The sequence below is a fragment of the Chelonoidis abingdonii genome, chromosome 13, assembly GCF_003597395.2.
Source record: "Chelonoidis abingdonii isolate Lonesome George chromosome 13, CheloAbing_2.0, whole genome shotgun sequence".
Taxonomy (NCBI): domain Eukaryota; kingdom Metazoa; phylum Chordata; order Testudines; family Testudinidae; genus Chelonoidis; species Chelonoidis abingdonii.
In genome coordinates, this window is record NC_133781.1 from 15,311,361 (window position 1) to 15,336,488 (window position 25,128).

General features: G+C 42.6%; 1 protein-coding gene across 11 annotated transcripts in view; it reads left to right on the plus strand.

Moving 5' to 3' along the window:
- Positions 1 to 25,128, plus strand: part of TNRC6C (trinucleotide repeat containing adaptor 6C) — a 590,484-nt gene that overhangs the window by 514,682 nt on the left and 50,674 nt on the right. The window lies entirely within an intron of this gene.

Consider the following 25,128-nt stretch of genomic DNA (forward strand, 5'->3'; position numbering starts at 1 on the left):
GTTATTTAAAGAAACATTATTAAGAGCACAAGAGCAAACTGTCTGTGTGTGTGTGTGTGTGTGTGTATATATATATATATATATATATGGCGAAGGCACAAAATTAGAAAGTCCAAGGCAAAACCAAGATTAAACTAACTAGGAATATAAGGGGTAACAAGAAAACATTTTACAAATGCATTTGAAATAAGAGGAAGACCAAGGACAAGGTAGGTCCATTACTCAATGAAAAAGAAAACATAATAACAGAAAATGCAGTAATGGCCACAGTGCTAAATGCCATTTTTGTTTGTTTTCACCAAAAAAGTTAGCAGTGATTAGACAACTGACAAAGCAAACATCAGTGTAAATGGGGTAGAATCAGGCTAAAATAGGAAAAGAACAAGTCAAATATTACTTAGACAAGTAAGATATCTTCAGATCGGCAGGGCCTGATGAAATACATCCTAGAATACTTAAGGAACTTGCTGAATAGATCTCCGAGCCATTAGTGATTATCTTTGAGAGCTTGTGGAGGACAGGAGAGATACCTGAGGACTGAAAAAGGACAAATATAGTACCTATCTAGAAAAAGGTGAATAAGGACAACCCAGGGAATTATAGACCAGTCAGCTTAACTTCAGTACGCTGAAAGATAAAGAAACAAATAGTTGAGCCATCATTTTGTAAGCACCTAGAAAAAAATAAGATAAGTAATAGTCAGCATGGATTGGTCAAGAACAAATAATGTCAAATCAAGATAATGCCCTAACAGTCGTCTTTGACTGGGTAACAAGCCTTGTAGATTGGGGTGAGGCAGTATATGTGGTATATCTTGACTTTAGTAAGGCACTTGATTCTGTCTCACAAGACTGTCTCATAAACAAACTAGGAAATATTGCCTCGAGGAACCTCCTATAAAATGAGTGCAAAACTGTTTGAGAAACTACGCAGAGTAGTTATCAATGGTTCACAATTAAGCTGGAAGGGCATATCAAGTGGGATCCTGTATGGATCTGTTCTGTATCTGGTTGTGTTCAATATCTTCATATATGATTTGGATAATGGTAGAGAGTACCCTTAAAAGTTTCTGGACAGTGCCACACTGGGAGGGGTTGCAGGCATTTTGGAGGACAGGATTAGAATTCAAAATGATCTTGAAAAATTGGAGAAGTGGTCTGAAATGAATAGGATGAAATTCAGTATGGACAAATGCAAAGTTCTTCGTTTGAAAAGGAATAATCAATTGCACAAATACAAAATCGGAAATGACTGCCTAGGAAGGAGTACTGCAGAAAAGGTTCTGGAGATTATAGTGGATCACAAACTAAATATGAGTCAATATTGTTGCAAAAAAAGCAAGCATTGTTCTGGGATGTATTAACAGGAGTGTTGCAAGCAAAGCACGAGAAGTAATTCTTCCAATCAACACTGATAAGGCCTCGTCTGGAGTACTGTTTCCTGTTCTGGGCACCACATTTTTGGAAAGATGTGAATAAATTGGGGAAAGTTGAGAAGAGAGCAACAAAAAATTAAATGTCTAGAAAACATGTCCTTTGAGGGAAGATGGAAAAAAATTAGTTTTGTTTTGTCTGGAGAAGACTGAGATAGAACATAATAGTCTGCAAATGTATGTAAAGAGGAGGGTGATAAATTGTTCTCCTTAACCACTGAGGACAGGACAAGAAGTGTTGGGCTTAAATTGCTAGGGGAGATTTAGATTAGACTTAGGAAAAACTTCCTAACTGTAGGCACTGGAACAAATTGCCTAGGGAGGTTGTGTAATCTCCATCATTTGGAGGTTTTAAAGAACAGGTTAGACAAACACCTGTTAGGGGTGATCTAAAAGATAATATTTAGTCCTGTCTCAGTGCAGGGGACTGTACGAGGTAACCTTTTGAGGTCCCTTCCAGGTCTACCTTTCTATGATTCTGTGTTTTCTTTTCCCTGTTCTATTTGTTTCCCTAAATTTCTGTTTTCCATCCTTTGATGGCCATTTTCAGACACTGTACATCTGTTTCTGTTCTTCTAGCTATACTTCCTGCCAAAAGACATATTTTTCAATTGTGTCTATTATTCAAGTCTTGGACTGCTGTTGTTTCTACTGATTCTATTCATTGACTTGTACAGGGAGGATATCCTTTTCTGCACTGGGATAACAAGCATCCTTGCACTTACGTCACTCCCAGAAGGGTACATTGGTTAAAAACTTTTATCTTCACGGTGACTAGGAAAGCATCTGTAAATGTCTGTTTTAGTCCAAACTCAAGTTTTTAGGTTATTGAGTCATTTCAGGAGGAAAGAAATATACAGCTTTCCTATATAGGGACATGGTGTGTTGTGAGCAAACGGCAAGGAATAGTATTGAAAAAATATAGGTCATCTTTTAATTACAAGTTACCAGAAACCTGAAAGACAATGCATTGGAAATAATGTTCCATATGATAGTTCGAGACATCACAAAACTAAGCAGTCTTAGCAATGTTATCTGAAATTCACCCATCCAGGTTTGTCTTGACCTGGAAAGCTGTCTAAGCCAAAGCTACTTATTTTCTCTTTGAGTTCCCACCTATAAGGTTGTTTTGTTCAAGTTCCAGATAGATTTGCCATTTTCTTTTCCTGATACTGAGTTCTTGGTGTCACTTATGTTGGTCATGACTAACACTGACATTCTAGATGCTGCTTCTGTCCAGTTGCAAAGGCAGAAAAAGCCACATCTCCTTCATTTTCCTCTACCTGGTGTTCTGAAACAATACATACTTATTGTAACTTTAGTATAAAACTATTTCCATACACATTGTTCATAGCATGTTCATAGAGTTTAAGGCCAGAAGAAACCATTAGATCATCTAGTCTTATTTCCTGTCTATCCCAGGTCCTTAACTTTGTCCCAGTTATCTTTGTATAGAGCCCAATAACTTGTGTTTGGCTAAAGCACATTTTCCAGAAAGGCATCCAGCTTTGATTTGAAGATATTAAGAGATAAAGGATCTACCATTTCTTTTGGTAGCTTAATGACGCTCACTGTTTAAAAAAAAAAAAAAAAAAAGTGTGCCTTATTTCCATTTTGAATTTGTTTGGCTTCAGTTCCCAGTCACTGATTAAAGTATTTTTAAAATTTGAGGATGTCTGTTTTGTGTTAATTAAATTGATCTAAACTCTAGAAAGAAAATATTTTCAAGAGGCTAAATGGATGAAAAAACAAAGGACTTGCAAAACATTTTAATCATAGTACCTTACACATGAAATTGTCACTTCAGATTTTTTAATCTTTCTGGCAGTGTTAAAGTAATTACTACTTTACACTAATACTGATTTTAGTAGATCATATCCACAATTGTAAAACTATACATTTTAAATTATGTGCTATTCACACTATTCAGATAATTCGGTACTTTGCCCAGGAAAACTTATTCTTTTTAATCTCTGAGATTTTGAAAATTACCTTTCAATAAAAGGTATTACTGTACACGGTTTCCTCTTCAGATAGATAAGTACTATTACAGATGTTTTTGTTTTCTAAATATATCTGCTTATACCATATGCCTCCTAATCATTTTAAAAAAAAATCCAACCTAGACACCATAGAATTAGGTACAAATGACCATATCAAAAAATGTGCGTGAATGTTCCTAAAAAATACTGAGATGGTGAAATAAAACAAAATCCAAAATATTTATACATTGGTATATATTGTGAAAGGAAGAGAATTATAGCTTTAAAAATTAATTCTGAAATCATTTGTGCAACAATGTTATGAATAAACATCTGTATGTGTGTGTGGCCATCACACAAAGAACAGTGTTAAAAGGTTGTCTAGTCAAGCACTCAAAAGTTAGGAATTGCCATAATTATGTACAGCCATAATTGGGCCGCCTTATGATGCAATCTTTAATAACGTGATCATGTACACAGGAGGGAGCTTCTCTGGGGAAGAATCAGGTTTGTGTAGTAAAGAAGGCTATTATCTGTCGAATCCCTACTTCATTGCAGAGATTGGAAATTATGTAGTGAATGAAGTAGGAGATTGCAGGAAGAGAAGAGGAGGTCTCATGGGTAAGACAGTTGAATGCTGCCCTGGATTCTGTCTCTGTCTGCACTACATTATTCCTGTGTGATCCTAAACCTCATCTTCTAGGTGCCAAACTTGAGACCCGGGGGTCTGATTTGCTTTAATGCTGGGCACTCACAACTACTCACCACTGAAGTCAGTGGGAGCTGTGCTTAAATATATAAGGTGATATAAAATGCTAAATACTCTGAAAAATGAGGTCCTTGATGCCTCAATTAGGGCACCCAAAATTAGTGGATGCTTTTGCCCGTAACCTCTCTGTGCCTGTTCTCCCCACATATAAAATGGGCATAGTAAAGCCCCTTCACTTTAGGGGTTTTGTGAAGATGAATTAATGTTTGTAGAGCACTGAGATATAAAAATGACGAGTGCCACAGAAAAGCCCATAAGGAAATCAATAATTCTGTCTTCAGAGCAGGATTTGAATAGGGTGACCAGATGTCCTGTTTTTAAATGGACAGTCCTGTATTTTAAGCCCGCCTCCAGGTGCCCTGACTTTTTCTTTAAAAACAAGAGACCCTGCAGAGAACCAGTCCCTGGTTGGGGTGCTTAGCTCACCAACAGCCTGGCTGGCAGGCTCCTTCCTTTCCGCACTGCCTCTGGCTGGGCCGGAGCCCTGGGAAAGCTCAAAACTCTCGGGCACAGGCCAGGAGGAACCAAGCGCTGTGTGCCTAAGCCCCGGATAGCGCTGGCCTGGGAAGCCTCTTCGCCCCTCAGCTATGCTCTTGAGTGGTGGGGGGGAAGCAACTTTCAGCCTGTACGTGCCCTGACCCTGTAGGCTTCACGGCAGCCCCCCGGGCAGGGGCTTTGCACTCTCGTCATCTGCCCCCTTCCCCCGTATCTGGGTCCTGCCCCCAGGGAGCACAGGGCTGTTCTGTTCCATAGGCACCCTCCCCTGCTGAGGCACCTCTCTGGCCAGGTTCACTGAAGCCCCTGCAGTCAGGTTCCCTGGGCCCTGCTGCACAATGCATCCTTAGGGCTTAACCCCTTCCTGCCCTCACTGTAGCCAGGGGACAGGAGGCAGCTGGGATACAGTGGCCAGCAGCAGCCTGGAGGTGTTAGCTGCCTTTCGACAGTCTGCAGGCAAGAAGGGACAAGCTGCTTCTAGCCTTAGGGGAGAGTGACAGAAGAGATGACCTCTGCAAAGACACGGGCCAGGTTCTCTCTTCCCCCTGGTCCTCCTCCCTTGCAGCTAGAAGCAGCTGCCATCCCTTTCCCCCTGCACAGTGCTGATAGGCTGCTGCTGGCCACATTCTGGGATGAGCCCTGGCAGAAATCTGAGGAGGGGGGCATGCATGTGACCCTGCGTGCCTCCTGACCATGTGTTGCTTCAGGAAGACATGGCGCCAGGTACCAGGAGAGGTGAATCCGTCTTCGGGGCCAGCCAGGCATGGAGGGCAGAGAGCACCGGGCAGGGAGAGTTGGGTTGGTCACCCCCTCGTGAGAGAGGTGTACAGGAGTGTGTGTGTGACCTCTCACCATGTGAACCCTAAAGCCTTAAAGATAAGGTGAATAAGAAGAATCCAGTTAGGCAGTATTTCTTTTTAACGGGCTCAGTCAGCTTGATGTTAATTTGAACATTTATACTGAATAGTTCTGATTGATTGCCGTTGACCTCGCTTGAATACGAGTAATCTTACCAGGTGTCCCCTATTCAGCATAGGGAAATATGGTCACCCTAGGTTTGAATAATGTGCAGGTCTTGTGGTACTGGTATATGCTGTGGCCTGGAATTATCTTTCTTCTACAGGAGATATTGGGTGGGCATCTCAACCTCTGTGGAGGCACCCATGAGTCTCTTTATTTCACGTTGACTTTGTTGATCTTATAATATAAAAACTCACACAATAAATATATAAAACCACACAGGAAGTAGGTGCCCTTAAGAAGTTACCTGTCACTTCGTGGAAAATGGTAAGAGTAATGCTGTAGCAGGTATTCTCTCTCTAGAATAGGGAGTTCTGGTAATGCCTTACTTAATTTTGTAAACTTTTTATTTTTACTTTCAAATTGGGCCCATTTTATTAGGTTGCACCAGAGTCATTTGCCCATGTTTTTCCTTCGTGGAAAATCTAGGATAAAGAAGAAAAATCCCTTTTTATTTTTTAAAGCTTTTTTACTCTAACAACTTATTTCTTTTTTGATACGTGACTAATTTTCTCTTGAGGTGTAAAAGCATATGATGAAGATGAATGGACATTTTCTATCCTAGTTTATCTACTGTGTGTTTCTTTCTAAACAAATAAAAAAATGGCAATTGAAGTGTCAAAGCTACATTGAACAGAATGAAAACAATAACCCAGAAGAGCATTTAACATTTTCTTTCTCAAAAAACTATTTTAAAAAAAAATATCTTGATAGAGAAAGTAAACCATTAGGATCATCTTTAGGTCTGTAATTTAAGATTGATATCTTAAACTCTACATAGACTGTCTCAACCACAGTTGAACTTGGTGCATTTTCATTATATTGGACTAAGAATCTCCATGTAATTTTTTTTCTCTTACAATATGGAGGGCATGGGACTGGCCAGGTCAGGAGAGTTACTATAATTTTACAGTAGGACAGAGATATTGAGACTAGCACTAAAATATTTTGAGATCACACTGTAACCTCATATATGGAATGGTGGCCACAACCCTCTTGCATGAGCATACTATACTATGTCACCAGTTTAGGAAGAGAGGATTCTGTCCCTGTATTTCTGAGTTGATCCTTTACTGCAGCCCATTTATAAGGAGTGTAGGTTTTCACCCTTAGTGTGCAGTATGTCTAATTGATTTTTTTTACCATTGGTGGAGAAGAGGGGACGAAAGGGGAATCCTGTGCTTGGTCCATAGTTCTGGTCAGTGGTAAAATGGCATAATACACATCCAGTACATTTTTAACATATTTTGAAGGCAAATTAAATACACATTTCTTGCCTCTTGACAGTTTCTCTTAGACTTTTAATTGTGTGGTCTCTCATAGAGTAAGAATCACGAAATACTAAAACCAACTTTCCCGCATTCCTGCAAAATTTCAATATTGCAATTAGCAACATGTCTTATACGAAGTAAATTCTTACAGATTGCTGTAGATCATTTTGATGGTAAAATACTGACCTGCAGAAAACTGATGCCTCTGTCTAGTTCTTGTTTTATGCACCTAGTTAAGTTGAATGCATGAGGTGGAGTTTTTTGTTTTGTTTTCTAAAGGGCATGTTGAAAAGAAACACCAATTAAAACACCACCTGCAAAACTTTCTAAAAGTAAAATATGACCTTTAGTCTTTGAATCACAATTTCTTCTTGCACAAAGTAATTTTTACATAGTTAAACAGTCTATTGACTAACGAGCTGGCCTTGTGCATGCTTGTGTATCCTGACGCTAATTTCTTTAGGATCGTGTTATGCTTCTGGAAGTCTCTCATCAAACTGCAAATAAAGCAAAGCATGCAGTATTTCAACAAAAGTTGATACGCACACCCATTCAGTCTACTTTTTCAGAGATGAATAGCTAGACAGAAATGGTTGCCTTTAAGCTCTTTAGCTAGCTACCCCCACAACTCATTATGAATTGAAACCAGAGTCCCTCCTTCACATAAACAGAAGCTTACATGTTTTTTGCATCTGTTTAATTTCTGTTATTCCATTAGGCAGTTTCTTTCCTTACCTGGAAAAAGTGAAGAAGTATGACAAAAGCCAGTGTCAGTGTGCAAAACATAATTAGAAAAGAAATCCTTGCTAAAATATTATAAAATAAAAGAAATAATGAGGGATACTCTTATGCACTGAGTTAATATTTTTAGTCTCAGTGAATAATGGGAACCACCCATTTTAATTTCAGTTGGAAATAATAATGGCTGTATTATGCAGAAGTGGTAAAGCAGCAAGTGAGCTATGCATTTTATCCCAAACAAATGACCAAGTACCCTTGTGCCACTGTATTTATATGCTAAATACTTAAGGAAAAATTATTACTTTTTTATTGGATTTATACGCTTTTTCACATTCTTCTGCTTGTAAACCCAATTGTGCACATTTTGGATGGAGAGAAAATTAATAAGGAATAAAATCAGACCTCTAAAATATATTTATAATATCCGTTCTTTACCTAATAATATGTGATTAAGGTCTGATCTAAGGATATTCTAGTGCTAGACTCAATATCTATGTCCTATTATAAAACTAGGACTCTCTACTTTCTAATGATTAAAAGCTCCCATCTCTAGGCCTGATATGACACAAGATATATCAGACATTAAACTTTTCACTGTTCCAGGACTATATGTATCTCATCCAATACCTCGATCAGTGGGAGTTTGGGGGGCGCAGAGATAAACATTTCTGTAGCTACTGAGTGATTTGTGATGTTAGTAGTCCTGGTAGAGATGAATTAGTGGCCAGAGCGCAGATCAAATGTTTAAGTGTGCGTAGTAAATGAAATCTCTCATTCTTCTTCGAGTGCTTGCTCATATCCATTCCAGTAGGTGTGCGCGCGCTGCGTGCACGTTCGTCGGAGACTTTTACCCTAGCAACACTCGGTGGGCCAGCAGGGCGCCCCCTGGAGTGGCGCCACTATGGTGCCGGATATATACCCCTGCCGGCCCACCGCTCCTCAGTTCCTTCTTACCACCCGTGTCAGTCGTTGGAACTGTGGAGCGCAGTCTAACTGTGTCTCCACCTCCCTAGTGATTCACTCGTTTTCTCTTGAATTCTGTACATAGTTGAACTTTTAACAGTAGTTAGTAGTTAGTTATCGTTCTATTAGTAGTTTTTTGTAGATAATTAGAAGGGATCGGGGGTTAGCCCCTTCCCCTACCCTGGTACCGGGCTTATGCCCGGATCACCGGGCTTCAAACCGTGCGTGGCCTGTCGTAGGCTGATGCCCACAGGAGACCCGCACGACTCCTGCCTTAAGTGCTTGGGCGAATCTCATCTAACGGACAAGTGCCGGATTTGTAAGGTGTTCAAGCCCCGAACTAAAAAGGAGCAGGACGTTCGCCTGAAACAGTTACTGATGGAGGCAGCGCTAACTCCCCCATCCTCAGCGCCGTCTGCGGCACTGGGACCAAGCATCTCAGCACCGCAATGCACACCTTCCGCGAAGATGCCGAGTCACCAATCTCCGGCACCAGCTTCTGCCCGGCACCGCTCGCTCTTGCCTCGGAGCAAGAAGCGCAAGCCTCCTGCGGCCGCTATATCCACACCGCAGTCAGAGCGCTTAGCCAAACCAGACCGCCCGGCACTACCATCTGCCGCGGCACCGACGTCCGCCGCACCATTGATTCCGGCCTCGGAAGAGCCGTCGAGTCCGGTGCCTACCAGCTCCCCGGCGCATGCTGCGGTCGAGCTCATCGTGCCCTCCACTCCGGAGGCGTTCTCCGCAGCACGAGACCTGATCGCCCTAACGGACCCTGAGCTGCCTCGACCCCCGACACCGCCGGTGCGGGTCCCCCAGTCTGTAGGCAAGCCGGCCCTTCTACGACCTTGTTTGCCCAGCACCATGGGACTTGGTCGTTCTAGGTCCCGATCCAGGACCCCATCCAGGACCCCATCCAGGTCCCACAGACACTCACGGTCTCGCCATCGATCCCGGTTCCGCAGCCACTCGCAGTCCCGGTACCGTTCCCCATCAAGGTACCGGTCGTACTCGCGGTACTGCTCAAGATCCCGGTCACCGTCCAGGTGTTGCCGGCACCGCTCCAGATCTCGGCACCACTCACGGCACCGTACTTCCCGCAGCCGATCTCAGCACGGCGACTCTTGGCGCCGGTCGACCTCCCGGCACCGCGCTGGTCGTAGGTCCCAGTCGCGCTCTCGGCACCATCAGGACTCCCGGTGCTGCTCCCCGGCACCGCATAGGGACGGTTCCAGTGGCTGCGGAGACCTTCATCACACAGTCTCCGCCCCTCCGTGGCCATCTTATCAGCCATCGATCTCCTCTCATGCCGAGACTACATCATACGGAGAGTCGGACAACCAGCAAGGTCCTCATCAGTGGCCCTTTTGGACCCCGTGGGCTTATCACCAGAGCCAAGGTGGCCACCATCCGCCGCCGCACTCCGTCCCCTCCGAACATCAGTCACTGGAGTCCACGGTGAGCAGACCTTCTCCAGCGGGGACCGAGCAATCCCCTGCCCAGGGCATGGAACAGCAAGAGCAGCCCCAGGACGTCCCGCACGACCAGGAGTCTCTCCAAGACCCTTTGGTGCTTGGGGCTCTTCCTCCTCTTCCCCGGATGAGGCAGTGGCGGGGATGGCAACATCTGGACCGCCCCCAGTCGACCTTAGGTCTCACCAGGACCTCCGCCGCCGCGTGGCTCTCAACATAAACTTACCCGTGGAGGAGATTCCTGAAGTGGTTGAGCCAGTAGTCAGCGTTCTTTCGACAGAGGCCCCAACGAGGGTGGCGCTCCCCTTTATCCGCTCCATACGGGCTCGGGCAGATACAATCTGGCAAACCCCGGCATCGGTACCACCTACAACCAAAGGGGTTGAGCGCAAATATATGGTCCTGTCGAAAGGTTATGAATACCTTTATGTACACCCTCCTCCTTGCTCGTTGGTGGTCCAATCCATCAACGAACGGGAGCACCATGGCCAACAAGCTCCTGCGCCCAAATCGAGGGAGGCCAGGCGCATGGATTTGTTGGGCAGGAAAATCTACTCTGCGGGAGGCCTCCAGCTCAGGTTGGCAAACCAGCAAGCCCTCCTGAGTAGATACAGTTTTAACACCTGGGAGGTAGTAGGCAAATTCGTAGAACTTGTCCCACAGGACTCCCGCCAAGAGTTCTCAGCTCTCCTGGAGGAAGGGAAAAAGGTTGCAAGGACCTCCCTCCAGGCCTCACTGGACGCTGCTGACTTGGCCGCTAGAACTCTCGCCTCTGGGGTCGCTATGAGGCGCATATCGTGGCTGCAAGCGTCAGGTCTACCACCGGAGCTGCAGTATATGATACAGGACCTACCCTTTGACGGTCAGGGTCTGTTGTCCCAGAAGACAGACCCTCGCCTCCAAAGTCTGAAGGACAATCGCGTGATCATGCGTTCGCTGGGAATGCATACGCCACAGACTCAGAGACGGTCCTTCCGACCCCAACCCCAGCGACCCTACCACCCACCTCAACCAAGACAGGACTTCTCCAGGAGGAGAGGCCAGACCTCTCGTAGACGCCGGACCTCTCGTAGACGCCAGTCTGGCCCTCAAGGGGTAACAACTCCGGTCCCACCAAACCACCGGCGGGACCGAAGCAAAACTTTTGAAGGTGCACCTGAGAGCACTGTACCAATTTCCTCCCAGGATCCCATTCAGTTCGCCAACCGCCTCGCTGCATTCTTCCCTGCATGGTCCCAGCTAACATCGGACCGCTGGGTCCTCAGCACGGTGGAATGTGGCTACTGTCTTCAGTTTGTTTCGACCCCGCCTTCCCACCCTCCCTCCTCGTCCCTTTTCAGGGACCCCTCTCACGAGCAACTCCTGCAGGAAGTTTCGAGGCTCCTTGTGTTGGGAGCCATAGAGGAGGTTCCAGAGCTATTAAGGGTCAGAGGATTCTATTCCAGATACTTCCTAATCCTCAAGGCGAAAGGGAGTCTCCGGCCCATCCTGGACCTGCGAGCTCTGAACAAGTTCATCAAGAAGCTCAAGTTCCGCATGGTGTCCCTGGGGAACATCATTCCTTCCCTGGATCCAGGAGATTGGTACGCTGCTTTCGACATGAGGGATGCATATTTCCATATCGCGATTTACCCACCGCACAGAAGGTTTCTTCGCTTCATGGTAAATCGTCATCACTACCAATTTGCGGTCCTTCCCTTCGGCCTCTCGGCCCCTCGGGTATTTACAAAGTGTATGGCGGGAGTCGCCGCCCACCTCCGTCGTCGTCGAATTCATGTTTTCCCATATCTCGACGACTGGCTGATTCGAGGGACTTCCGAGGCTCAGGTTACCGCTCATGTAAATATCATCAAAGACCTGTTCTCACATCTAGGTCTGATCATCAATCTAGACAAATCCATTCTACTTCCTATCCAGAGGATAGAATTTATAGGGGCGATGCTGGTCTCCACTCTTGCAACAGCCAGCTTGCCCCCACAGAGGTTCCAATCTATAGTCTCCCTCATTCAGGGACTACGAGCCTTCCTAACAACCTCTGTCCGCACTGCCCTCACTCTACTCGGTCACATGGCTGCGTGCACTTTCGTGACGAAGCACGCAAGACTACGCATGTGCCCTCTTCAGACCTGGCTTGCCTCGGTCTACCGTCCACGCAGGGATGCCCTAGACATGATAATCACGATCCCGTCACACGTGCTGGGCTCCCTCCCTGGTGTGTGCCGGTCGACCGTTCCATCCGCCTCAGCCCTCGGTGTCTCTAACAACAGACGCCTCCTCTCTGGAGTGGGGCGCACACCTGGGGCATCTTCGCACCCAAGGCCTTTGGTCCTTGCAGGAACTGAAGCTCCATATCAATGTCCACTAACTGAGAGCAGTCCGACTGGCGTGCCAAGCCTTCTGTCAACATCTGCAGGGCCGTTGTGTTGCGATTTTCACGGACAGCACAACGGCCATGTATCACATAAACAAGCAACATGATCTTCTCCCCTTTACCAAGAAGCGATGCGGCCGTGGGACTTTTGTATAGCCCAGTCGATAGACGTGGTAGCTTCCTTTCTCCCGGGGGTCCGGAACACTCTTGCGGACCGCCTGAGCCGGTCCTTCCTGGTCCACGAGTGGTCCATCCGTTCGGACATCCTGCTTTCTGTTTTCCAGAAGTGGGGCTTTCCCCAGATAGACCTCTTTGCCTACAAGGAGAACAGGAAGTACCAGGTGTTCTGCTCCCTACAGGGTCGCTCCCCGGGCTCTCTTTCGGACGCGTTCCTCATTCCCTGGAAAGGGGATCTACTCTATGCCTTTCCACCCTTTCCCTTAGTCCACAGAGTCCTGCTCAAGCTCCGCAGGGCCAGGGCCAGGCTGATCCTCATCGCTCCGGCATGGCCGAGGCAGCACTGGTACACCCTGCTGCTCGACCTGTCCCTAGCGTCTCCGATACCACTACAACTCTGCCCGGATCTTATAACGCAGGACTTCATTCCACACCCGCCCTCCTTCCCCACTGTCGGAGTATGCCCGGCAAGGAAGGAACTGAGGAATTCCACACCCGCCCTCCTTCCCCACTGTCGGAGTATGCCCGGCAAGGAAGGAACTGAGGACCTTCCACGGCGGGCGACATATCTCGCCAAGTGGAAGCGGTTCTCTCATTGGTGTACACAGCGTTCCCTTGTTCCTGAAGCCGTTTCGGTTCCTGTGGTCTTGGACTATTTATTGTACTCCTAAGGAGCAAGGCCTAGCACTCTCCTCAATAAGGGTGCATCTAGCCGCAATCTCCACCTTCCATCCCGGAGAGTCGGGCAGTTCCACCTTTTCTCACCCGATAGTTTCAAGATTCCTTAAGGGATTGGAGAGACTCTACCCCCCGGTTAAGCCTCCTTCCCTTCCTGGGATCTCAACCTTGTGCTGTCTAGGCTCACAGCCCCTCCTTCGAGCCATTAGCCACTTGCTTGTTGCTCTACCTGTCCTGGAAGACCAGGCCTTCCTGGTCGCTATCACCTCGGCCAGACGGTTTCTGAGCTCCGTGCTTTGGTGGTAGACCCCCCCCGGTACACTATCTTTCACAAAGATAAGTGCAGCTACGACACACTCGGCTTTCCTCCCAAGGTGGTCTCTGCCTTCCATATTAACCAAGACATTTTTCTACCGGTCTTCTTCCCGAAGCCGCATGCATCGCGCAGGGACCAGCAGCTACACACCCTGGATGTCCGCCCGGCCCTCGCCTTTTACATCCAGAGGACTAAATCCTTTAGACGCTCGCCCCCAGCTATTTATAGCAGTGGCGGAGCGTATGAAAGGTATGCCTATTTCTTCCAGAGGCTCTCATCATGGGTGAATCCTGTATCCGGACGTGCTATGACTTGGCTCACGTCCCAATTGGCCACCTCACCGCCCACTCTACTCGGGCTCAAGCCTCGTCCACCGCTTTCCTGGCCCACGTTCCCATCCAGGAGATATGCGGCAGCTACCTGGTCGTCGTGCATACCTTTACATCTCACTACGCGCTGGTTGAGCAATCGAGAGACGATGCGCCTTTGGCTCAGCGATCTTACATTCCGCAACGTCTTGCTCCGACCCCACCGCCTAGGTAAGGCTTGGGAATCACCTACTGGAATTGGATATGAGCAAGCACTCGAAGAAGAAAAGACGGTTACTCACCTTTTGTAACTGTTGTTCTTCGAGATGTGTTGCTCGGATCCATTCCACACCCGCCCTCCTTCCCCACTGTCGGAGTATGCGGCAAGAAGGAACTGAGGAGTGGCGGCGGGCCGGCAAGGGTATATATCCGGTGCCATAGAGGCACCACTCCAGAGGGCGCCCTGCCGGCCCACCGAGTGTTGCTAGGGTAAAAGTATCCAACAAATGTGCACGCAGCGCGCACACACCTACTGGAATGGATATGAGCAACACATCTCGAAGAACAACAGTTACAAAGGTGAGTAACCGTCTTTTCTGCAATTTATTACACAGATATCACTTCTGCTTTTGTGGAGTCAATATTGTGTGTAGTATATTGTATGATTCTACACAAATAATTTATAGTAATAAGCTTTCACTCTACACTTGTCAGCTGGGTCTAATGATAATGCATGGGTTTTTACCCTGTCCAACAGTTTTCGTATAAACAAATAATTCAGTGTCTGCATCAGAAATTAAATTTGTCTATTTAACCCAGCCTCTTCACATTGCCTTCTAAAGAGTCTCAACCCTGATCTGAAGAACACTACCTCCAGGGGTGAAGTGGAAACTCATTTTTCCAGTTTTTGTTTTGCACCTCTGTTGAAAATAACAAGAATGCAATTTAGTGTTATTTGTGTGCATTTTTGTGATGTAGAAACTGATGTGAATCCATAGACTAATTTCACACAGACTTTCAAATATTTTATGTATGTTGTCATAAAAACAGGACTAGAGTATGCATGATTGTGAGGTTTGAGTTACTCCTATAATTTAAAATATTTAGAACCAGAGGAAGAAAATCCCACTGATGAATTTCAAATAATAATCTAACCTTTGGAACCGCCAAAACCCCCATTTGCTTTGCTGATTAATGCAAAAAATGCATTAGCACATCTCATTGATGAATCCTGATATAGAGTGCCACAGACTTAATAAATAGTATGTGAGATTCTCTTTAAACTTATAATACAATCAAGTGTGCTGGAGCAAACAGACGACAAAGGGGATAGATCAACATTAAAGTTTCCTTCAGAAAGTAAATTTAAAAAAAAAATTGTAGCAAAATATCAAATAGTGTTTCTCAGTTATTTTTAGTTAATATAAAATTGCTATAAGAAACGTTTTAAAGGGCTCTGAGTTGCACTCCCTGTCAGTACCTGGCCCATACTGGGGAAGCTAATGATCCAAGCAGCGGGCCAAATTTGGTGATGAATCTTCATTACATGCCACTCAGGCACGTTGCACATACAGTAAGAATAAATACTGAACTTTGCCATCTTAAAGTCCTTTTAATGTAATCTTTGTATACGTTTTCTTAGTTTAAAAAAAAACTGAGACAACAGCCGTTCCATTGCATGGAACCATGCCAACCCTCCACAAGATCAGCACGGTTTGAACCTAGGACCTTTAGATCCACAGTATACCACTTGCAGTAACTGGTAACAGTAGTGGCCAGTTATCCTCTGTGTAGACCAACCACTAGAAGAGGGATGTGACACCCTCTTTGCCAGTTGTTTGTTATTTGCTAGACAGCAGAGCAATGTTGGGAATCAGGAATCTTGGGTTCTATTCATAGATCAGGAAGAACATGTGGTCTAGTGGTAAAAGACAGCATACCCATACATGTAGCTTTGGAACATTCATTCTGAAAGGCAGTGGACTCAGGAGCCCAAGAGGTATATCTGCCATTAAAGACTGCATCTTATTCCAAGCTATGGGATAAGAGAGGGGCAACCTCTCTTACCCTAATGACTTTTACAGATGTTGTATGAGGCTTTGCTCGGTACTAAGAGCTGTTAAAGGTACAGAATTAACACCAGTACGTACAAGATCTGACGCTAAAACTTCATGACTAGGGCTCCCAGGTACTACAGAAATACAAATAATAATGCATTGTCTTGTCCTGTCTTCATCAATGTACAGAGCTCAAGCTCCATGGCCACTGTATAGCAACCTCCCCTGGAGCTTGGGACCATGCTTAGTGAAATTGGCATAGCAAAATTTGAGGATTGAGGCATGATCAGTGCAGATGGAACATTTAGAGATTTTAATAGCAAGTCTCTAAATGGCCTCTACAGCGCATATGTAAATGACAGTTTTCAAAGGCCTCTAAGTCCAACAAATCTGGGTGAATTTTCCTAGGGACAGCAAGAGGCATCTGTGCTAAACTTCAACTTTGTGGGCCAAATCCAAAAGTGCCAGAGCTTTTCAAAGAAATAGTTAGGCAGTTTTTTAATATTACCTATTTTTTCCTGATCTTTTTACTGAAATTTTTCAGACAAATTCCACCTGAGGCAGAAAACAAATATAGACAGTTTCAGACCAAACGGCTAACCTTTGGCAAAGTTATAAGCAACTGTAACAAGTTACAATGGGAAGATTAGGCAATATTGACTATAGAAAATGCTGCCAGTTCTGCCTTGAATTTACAGGAATTCTATTCCACTCCTGTCGCATGGATGAATGGTAAACAGGCAGCCAGCACATTGTGACTCTGAGGGAAAGAGCAGTTTTGTCCACAAAAGTCAAACCTATACTCTTGTTGAAAAAGTTCCATTGGATCTTTAATATCTAGAGTAGAGCCAGTTATCAAGTTCTGATCCAAAAAAATCTGCACAAAATAGTAAATGGAACTGTTTTGATTTTGCATGATAAAGGGTAGAGTTGATCCTGCCAGAATTTGAACGTCTGGTTTCAAGGAGTCTAGAGGTATTTCAGATTTCACCCTTAGACTACTGAACCAATTAATTTGCCAAAAGATTCATGTACAATTACAATTTCTGGCAGTATCCTGTTTCTGTAACATATACCTTGGGCACTGCAGTATTAGTTAGCTATTCTCCAGAGTCATGTACTGTAGCAAACAATCCCTTCCAGGTTTCTAGCATAGTGCTTTATGTCTATTAGGCTCACAGTGGATCACAAGTTTAAAATATTGCTGTGCAGTGGCTCATCCCCAGAACATTTAAAATATCTTTGAACACAGGACCTAAAAGCTGATGAAGAGAAGCAGGTGGTGATGCAGTTTTGATCAAGATACTCTGAGGACTTTCTCTTTTATATTGGAAAAAATAAAATGACATACATAACATGATAAATTTGCTCACACCTGTATGCTTCCCAATGAGCTGCTTCTCAAAACACTGGCATGCCAACCAGAAGAAGCAAGCAGATGGCAGTAGTTCTGATTTGTCTGGTCTGTAAAGTGTAATCTAAATTATAGATGCGTAATTCTTATCAGTAGCCTCCATTCCTCCCATATGAAGAATGGGATAGATGAGAGGGGAGGATGCTGTCATGTAGAAGAAGAGGAGCATGTTCTTTAAAGATGCTGGAAGAACTTCAGCTTCTCCTACAGGGGCCAGGGAGTGGGCCTGCTGTATTCCCAATTGCATCAGATAGAGTGAGATTGGCAGAGTTGCAGCAATCAGGCTTTCCCTCCCAAAGACAGGTATAGGGAATCAGGACTTACTGTACAGGGAGGTAATTGTGTGAGTGAGAATTTTTGGGGAGCTGACAGGGTTTGAATAAGTATCTGAACTTTTGAGATACCTGAACCCATCCTGTCTTGAAAAGGTTTGCAGTCCTCACTGGTTCCTTTGTACTTCCGCAATGTTACCTCACAGTGGCAATTTAAAAATCATTTATAATTAAGGCCCTACTTAATTCACCATTTTGTGGAAATTGCGGATCCTGCAATATTAGGCTTCCATCACAATTTTGACAGCAGGAGCTCTTCCGTGCGCTGTCAGACCCAGACTGCCGCTCTCAGCCCCAGGTGGCCGACAGCAGGAGCCCCTGCTCTCAGCCCCGTGTGGCCAACAGCAGAAAATCACGGAAAAGTAATAATGGATCTTATTACTACAAATAATAAGCTCTATTATTACTTTTCTTCAATTTTCCATGGCTTGTCCGCAACGCAGCTGCAATTTTTGGACAATCATCTCACGATTCAGGTAGGCTGATATATTGATCCAACATCACCATGTAATATGTGAGGTAGAAAATGTAGAATTGATGGATTACTCTCCACTGCCCTCCTAGGTGTGTCATAGGAGAGCAGATCTAATTGAGGCTCTGATTATTAAGATACTGATATACAATAACTTCAAAGTGTACACACACGCCTCTAGCATGTGGGTCCTGGTGATACCTGGCTTATCTGGAGAATTTGCTGTGGAAAATAATTTCAGTGTTAACTATGGAATCTGTCTTTGTCATTTTAATTCAGTCTGTCTGTGATTAAATCAATTATTATAAGCTGTTATATTAGCCAGTAATGTTATCAGCAGATACTTAATAAGCTAACAGTTTATAGCCACATATAACTTAATTATTTCACAGTAGTATTAAACTGTCCAGTGACAGATTGACTAGTGGTTGTCTTGTTACCAATCAACTTTATAAGGAGATCTCATTGTTCTAGAACACAATCTGCTGCTTTTTAACTTATGAGGCCTCTTGATTTTTGTTTGCTTGTTTTCAGTTCCAGTATCTCTTCTTTGCAGTGGATAAAATAAATCTGAGGAAAAATAACCTATCGACCAAATGCCTATAGAGTGATTTTAAGGAGAAATAACTGCCTTCTGGCACAGTTTGGTAAACATTTCATTTTCTCCTGATTATCCAGGGCTGGATTTCCTATTGGCTCAGACCCAATGTTTGTTATGCTTTATTTTTCTGTAAACAAACCCTGCTATTGTGCCCAAGATATTTTTTTTTAATAATGTCACTGTGTGCATTGATACTACTGGCTGGAAATGTCAGTGTTAAATAAATACTTTGTTGCCATGGAGAGAGCCCTTTTATGGACTTTATTCCTGTTTTTAAAACACCTGTGTTTGCCTAAAACCATGGAGATATTTTCTCAGGACTCTCTCTCTCTCTCTCTCTCTCTGTAAAGAAACATGTAAAAACGGAAATTTTCTATAAGCAGAACTGTAGAAAACCAACAAAATTATTTGAATAGTTTAAGCTAGTATAGAGATATTGTCTTTCCCAAAGCCTTCGAAAAGACAGATTGGAGAGGTTTTAAAAGCACTTTAAATAATTTCGATCTAAACCATTCTAGCTCATTTTATGAGCTGCTTCCTTTATGAAATCTAAAGTAGTAGGGGTATTGCTTTGCACTACCAATAGGAAAGCTTCTTGGACTGGGCAGGCAGAGAAAAGTTTGGCATGGAGAACAGAGTTTCGTTGAACTAAGATTCCGCACAGATATGCCACAGGTATGAACCATTTCATCTTACTTTTGAATCCCAGAACAAATAAAAAGAGGAACTTTCCCGCTGAATACTAGTAAACAGACACTCAGTCCATCTCTGTGACATAATTTGCATCGGTAGGTTGATAATGGAATCTTCTCCCATCTTATTAAGTCCCTAATGTAGAACACTTGCGTCCAGTCATAAATGTTGGCACAGAGCTTTGTAGTGGCATTAACAACATTTTATACTTAATGGAAAGAAAGTAAAAGTGAAAAAATTACAAATATTCATAGCTGTTTTGTTTAAATTACCAAGATTGCAGTTTTTCTGGGGATTAATCTTCAGCAGCACCCAAGCTATTGTAGAGTTTTCCACACCACCTATCATTTTTATTTACTCTGCTAATTTCCTGCGTTTAATCTCATCTGTTAAAAGCTTTGAAAACTGTTGTATCAAATGGATTTTGTTTTTATGTAATTACAGGTAATATTTTAGTGAGGGTTAACTCCGTTGTTATTGATAATGATTTACATTATATTACACTTAACACACTTAGAGCACTTAAATTAAAATGACTCATATATTATATACAATCTGTGGTTATTAGTCAGTGTTGTTGAATTTAGTTAATGTAAAGAGCAAGAAGAGAACTGCTCCCTTGGATTTTTTACTTAATAACTAGGTCTGTCCATTAATTGCAGTTAACTCACACAATTAACTCAAAAAAATTATTCACAATTTAAAATATTAATTGTGATTAATCATACTATTAAACAATAGAATACCAATTGAAATTCATTAAATATTTTTGGATGTTTTTCTGTATTTGCAAATATATCAATTTCACTTACAACACAGACTACAAAGTGTACAGTGTTCACTTTATATTATTTTTATTACAAATGTGGGCTGTAAAATGATAAACAAAAGAAATTGTATTTTTTAAGTGAAATCTCTTTATAATGAAAGTACCATTTACAAATGTAGGGTTTTTGTTAGATAACTACACTCAAAAACAAAACAGTGTAAAACGTTAGAGCCTCCAAGTCCACTCGGTCCTACTTTTTCTTCAGCCAATCACTAAGGGAAACAAGTTTATTTACATTTAACAGGAGATAATGCTGTCTACTTCTTAATTACAGTGTCACCTGAAAGTGAGAACAGGCGTTTGCATGGCACTGTTGTAGCTGGCATCGCAAGGTATTTATGTGCAAGATACGCCAGAGTGTCATATGCTTCATGCTTCGGCCATCATTCTAGAGGACATGCTTCCATGCTGATGACACTCGTTAAAAAAAATAATGCATTAATTAAATTTGTAACTGAACTCATTGGGGGGAGAATTGTCTGTCTCCTGCTGTTTTACCTGCATTCTGCCATATATTTCATGTTATAGCAGCCTCAGATGATGACCCAGCACGTTGTTCGTTTTAAGAACACTTTCACTGCAAATTTGACAAAATGCAAAGAAGATACCATTCAACCCAAAGATTTAAGAATCTGAAGTGCCTTCCAGAATCTGAAAGGGATGAGGTGTGAAGCATGCTTTCAGAAGTCTTAAAAGAGCAACACTTTGATGCAGAAACTACAGAGTCCAAACCACCAAAAAAAAGAAAATCAGCCTTCTGCTGGTGGCATCTGAATCAGATGATGAAAATAAATATGCATCAGTCAGTACTGCTTTGGATCGTTATCAAGCAGTACCCATCATCAACATTAGACTCGTGTCCTCTGGAATGGTGGCTGAAGCATCAATGGACATATTAATCTTTAATGCATCTGGCATGTAAATATCTTGCAACCCTTGCTACAACAGTTCATTGCAAATGCCTGTTCTGACTTTCAGGTGACATTGTAAACAAGAAGCGGGAAGCATTATCTTCTGCAAATGTAAGCAAATTTCCTTGTCTGAGCAATTGGCTGAACAAGAAGTAGGACTGATTGGACTTGTAGTCTCTAAAGTTTTAGATTGTTTTATTTTTGAATGTGGGGGGAGGTGTGTACATAATTCTACATTTGTAAGTTTACAGTGCAAATATTTGTAATAAAAAAATAAATATAAAGTGAGCACTGTACACGGTGTATTCTGTATTGCAATTGAAATCAATGTATTTGAAAATATAGAAGACATCCCAAAATATTTAAATAAAAGGTATCCTGTTATTAACAGTGTGATTAATCACAATGAATTTGTTTAATCATACAGTTAATCGTGATTAATTTTTTAATCGCTTGACAGCCCTATTAATAATTAATACCCTTTATTGAAATGCTAGCATTCATGTTCTGAGGCTAAATTTTGGGGTTGAACTAGTTATAATTTTCAGCATGGGCTGTGCACGCACAGGCAAAGATTATAATACTGTAGATGCACTGCTTTCTGGTTGGGACTTCAAATGCGTTTCAAGTTTTCCTACCTCATTTGTTTGTGAATAATTGATCTCTTTCATTATGCCAACATATATGTAAAACAGAATGCATGCACCTGTCTGTCAGGGGTGTCTCCCGAACAGAGGAAGGAAGATTTTGGAATAATGAAATTTTAAATCTTTTTAAATAGGTTTGACTAAATACCCACTGTCATGAAAAGCAAACTTGAATAAAAATTTTAAATGAATCACGAAGAGGTTTGATTAAAAATTTCTCTTGTTTCCTGTTAAAAGTCTAACATGAAAAATACATTACATTCTGGTACTACTAAGTACACAGTGAGTTTGTTTAAAAAATGAAAATCTGTTACGAATTCCATGAAAATAATTTGAAAATCATCCCTTCTTGTGGTAATGCAAATTCAGAAATGGTGTTTTATGGGACATCATGAAATCAATGTTTGTGTCAAGAATAATATGGAAATTAATGTAAAAAATATTGGAGTTAGAGTGAAGATCTTGCTGCTAGGGAAGGAGATTTATATATTAAAGTTAAATGTGTACATAGTTTATCTCAGCATTAAGTGCAATGCAGTCATCCAAATATCTAAAAGTGAGCAATCTTTTTGCTGGGTGTTGGCCAGTTGCCAGATTACTGGTGAATTGGAAGTATGCTGCCTGTGGCTTAGCCCCACCAAGACTGGAGCATTAGTGCAAGTTACGGGTAAATGGCAGCAGCGTGGAGTTTGACCACACAGTGTTACCTCTTTGGTAACAGAGTTAGACTGATTGTTCCCTCAGAAATGACTATAGGGATTGCTTGCAAATGTAGAGCTCCTTGTTAAAATGGCACCTGTTCTTAGTCACTTTACATGCTGCTTAAAGAGGTAGAGCAAATGAAATCAAATATCCTGTGATTTGCGAAGAGGCTTCATCTTCTGGCAGGGGAAATAGTTCTTAAAAATATCAGTACTTGCTGGAGGAGTTCTCTGTTGAAGAAAAAGGAAGAAAAAAATTACCATCAAATCAGACAATATTCTGATGGCCTTGCTTAAATGTAAACTAATCTGAGTGAGAAAAGACCCCTTTTATACAGTAGAAGGGAATTAAGGATGGTCAGAAATGACTGATATCTGTTAAACGGATGGATTCTGCTCTATCTAAGGTAAGGGAGTGTGCTGCTCCAGGTGCTTTCACCACAATCTTCCTACTTCTGGAGTACAGAGAGGACCATTAGCATCACCCCCACAAGTGTCTGTTCCCAGAAGGAATCTGTGCTGCAGCAGAAGTGACACGTAACTTCAATTATAACAGTACTAGCCTTGTGTATTGAATTGGGTGGCAATTTGTTCATAGTGGGTTTTTTACGCTTATGCTCAAATATTGAACTGTGCTGTACTTTCTGAACTTTGCGCTTGCATGTGATCTAATTATTTTGTGATTACTATAGAACAATATTAGTTACACTGGGCGTCCAAAAGGGGGCCACAAGGCTCTTGGGGGGGTTGTCATATGATCACAAAAAATAGAGTTACCATACCCTTGGGTTTCCCCAGACATGACCTCTTTTTTTGGTCCTCCTATTTCCATATAGACAGATTTTTTAAATGAACAAATATCTGTGATTTTTCCTTGCTCATCCTTTTTCCTTGCCTTCAGTGCTGGGTGTCCAGCGAGCAGCAGCTGCTGGCTGGGCACCCTCTCTGAAGGCAGCACCATCTTCAGCAGCAGCATAGAAGTAATGGTGGCATGGTATGGTTACTTAGCTCTGCAGGAATCTGCACTGATGCTGCGAAAGCTATGACCAGTACCAAGAATATGTGTGAGGTGGAAGTCTTCACAGCCTAAAATATTTTCAAAGGATGGCCCAGCAAAAAAAAAAAAAATTGAGAACCTCTGCTTTAGAACATGTACATGTAGTTTCAGTTCTGTGTAAGATAACGTTGTCTTTCAGTTCCCCAGTAATATACTGCATGTTATAAATACCCAGTGTGTATTCTTTACTTTGACTTCAAGTCCATCTCTAATTAAAAAAAAAAAAAAAAAAAAATTCACTCATATCTTTTGCGAAATTTGCCCAAACAATTCAGTTCTCCAAGAGAATCTGTAGGTGCTATGTTTGTCTACGTCTTGTTTTGCTTTCTAGACAAAGTTGGTTTCTTAATTGCTAACACTCAAGTACACTGAAATGAACATACAACAAAAAATGGTATCAGTAACTTTTCCACCAGGAAAAGCTTTCTGTAGTGTAACAGACTTCAGAAGACCTAATTTGGAGGTAATTACAACTTTAAATGGAACCTTTCCCTTGTACTATATACTACTCTTTATTTTTCTGTTGGTCCCAAGAGCTATGCCATAATTGCTGGTAGTTTCATCCTAAGTGGTAAAATCAGTAGAAGATGGACTTAGCTAAAAGCATTCCACTGAAGCTAGGCTACAGTGACTTACCAGGTAATCCCTTGAAAGACATCACGATACTAATACAAAAACCACTTTGGTTGGGAAATAGTACCTGGTATCAGCAATCCCTTCAACTGGTTTTGGTGTAACCATAGGTGATGTGTTGCAGTCCCATCTAGTCCTGGTGTGGAAGGATGTTGGTTACAGCACAGGGTCTCAGTGATGGAGGGCATATGAGAGAAATACACTTTCCTGTAATCCCATAATAAAAAACTTTTTGGAATGCTTATGAAATATATGACCACATTAAAGGTGGCCACTCAGGCAAATACAGTATTTTATTTTCTAGAGCACAAGAAAGGAAGTGTGACCAACTGCAAATGGTTAAGAGGACTAAAAATAGCTTAAAATTATTTTGTTAAAAATTGCACCTCTGGGTTCAACTCTAGATGAGATTTCTCCTGATATTTTCAGTGATCTTACAGCCTCCTAATAGCATGGTGTATGATACAAAACCACTTAATTTGCACTTTGAGACAGGGTTTGTATGATCTGAAGAGGTACAGCATTTAAGGAGATGATTCATCTGAGAAGGAGAGTGGTTTCTGCAGATCAGAGTCCAGGTACATTTGTATAGCAGTATGGATAAGCTTGAGTACCTGCCTTTATGCAGGTGGTAGAAAATATTTTTCCATCTTGACAGATGTATATCATGAAGTACAATTAAGAAAAAGAAATTTGAGAGTAAGTCAAATTGACTTTTACATGCTTAATTAGAGCCATTGTCTCTACCCGTTGCTTTATGCTCTCAATGATAGATGTAGCTAGAAA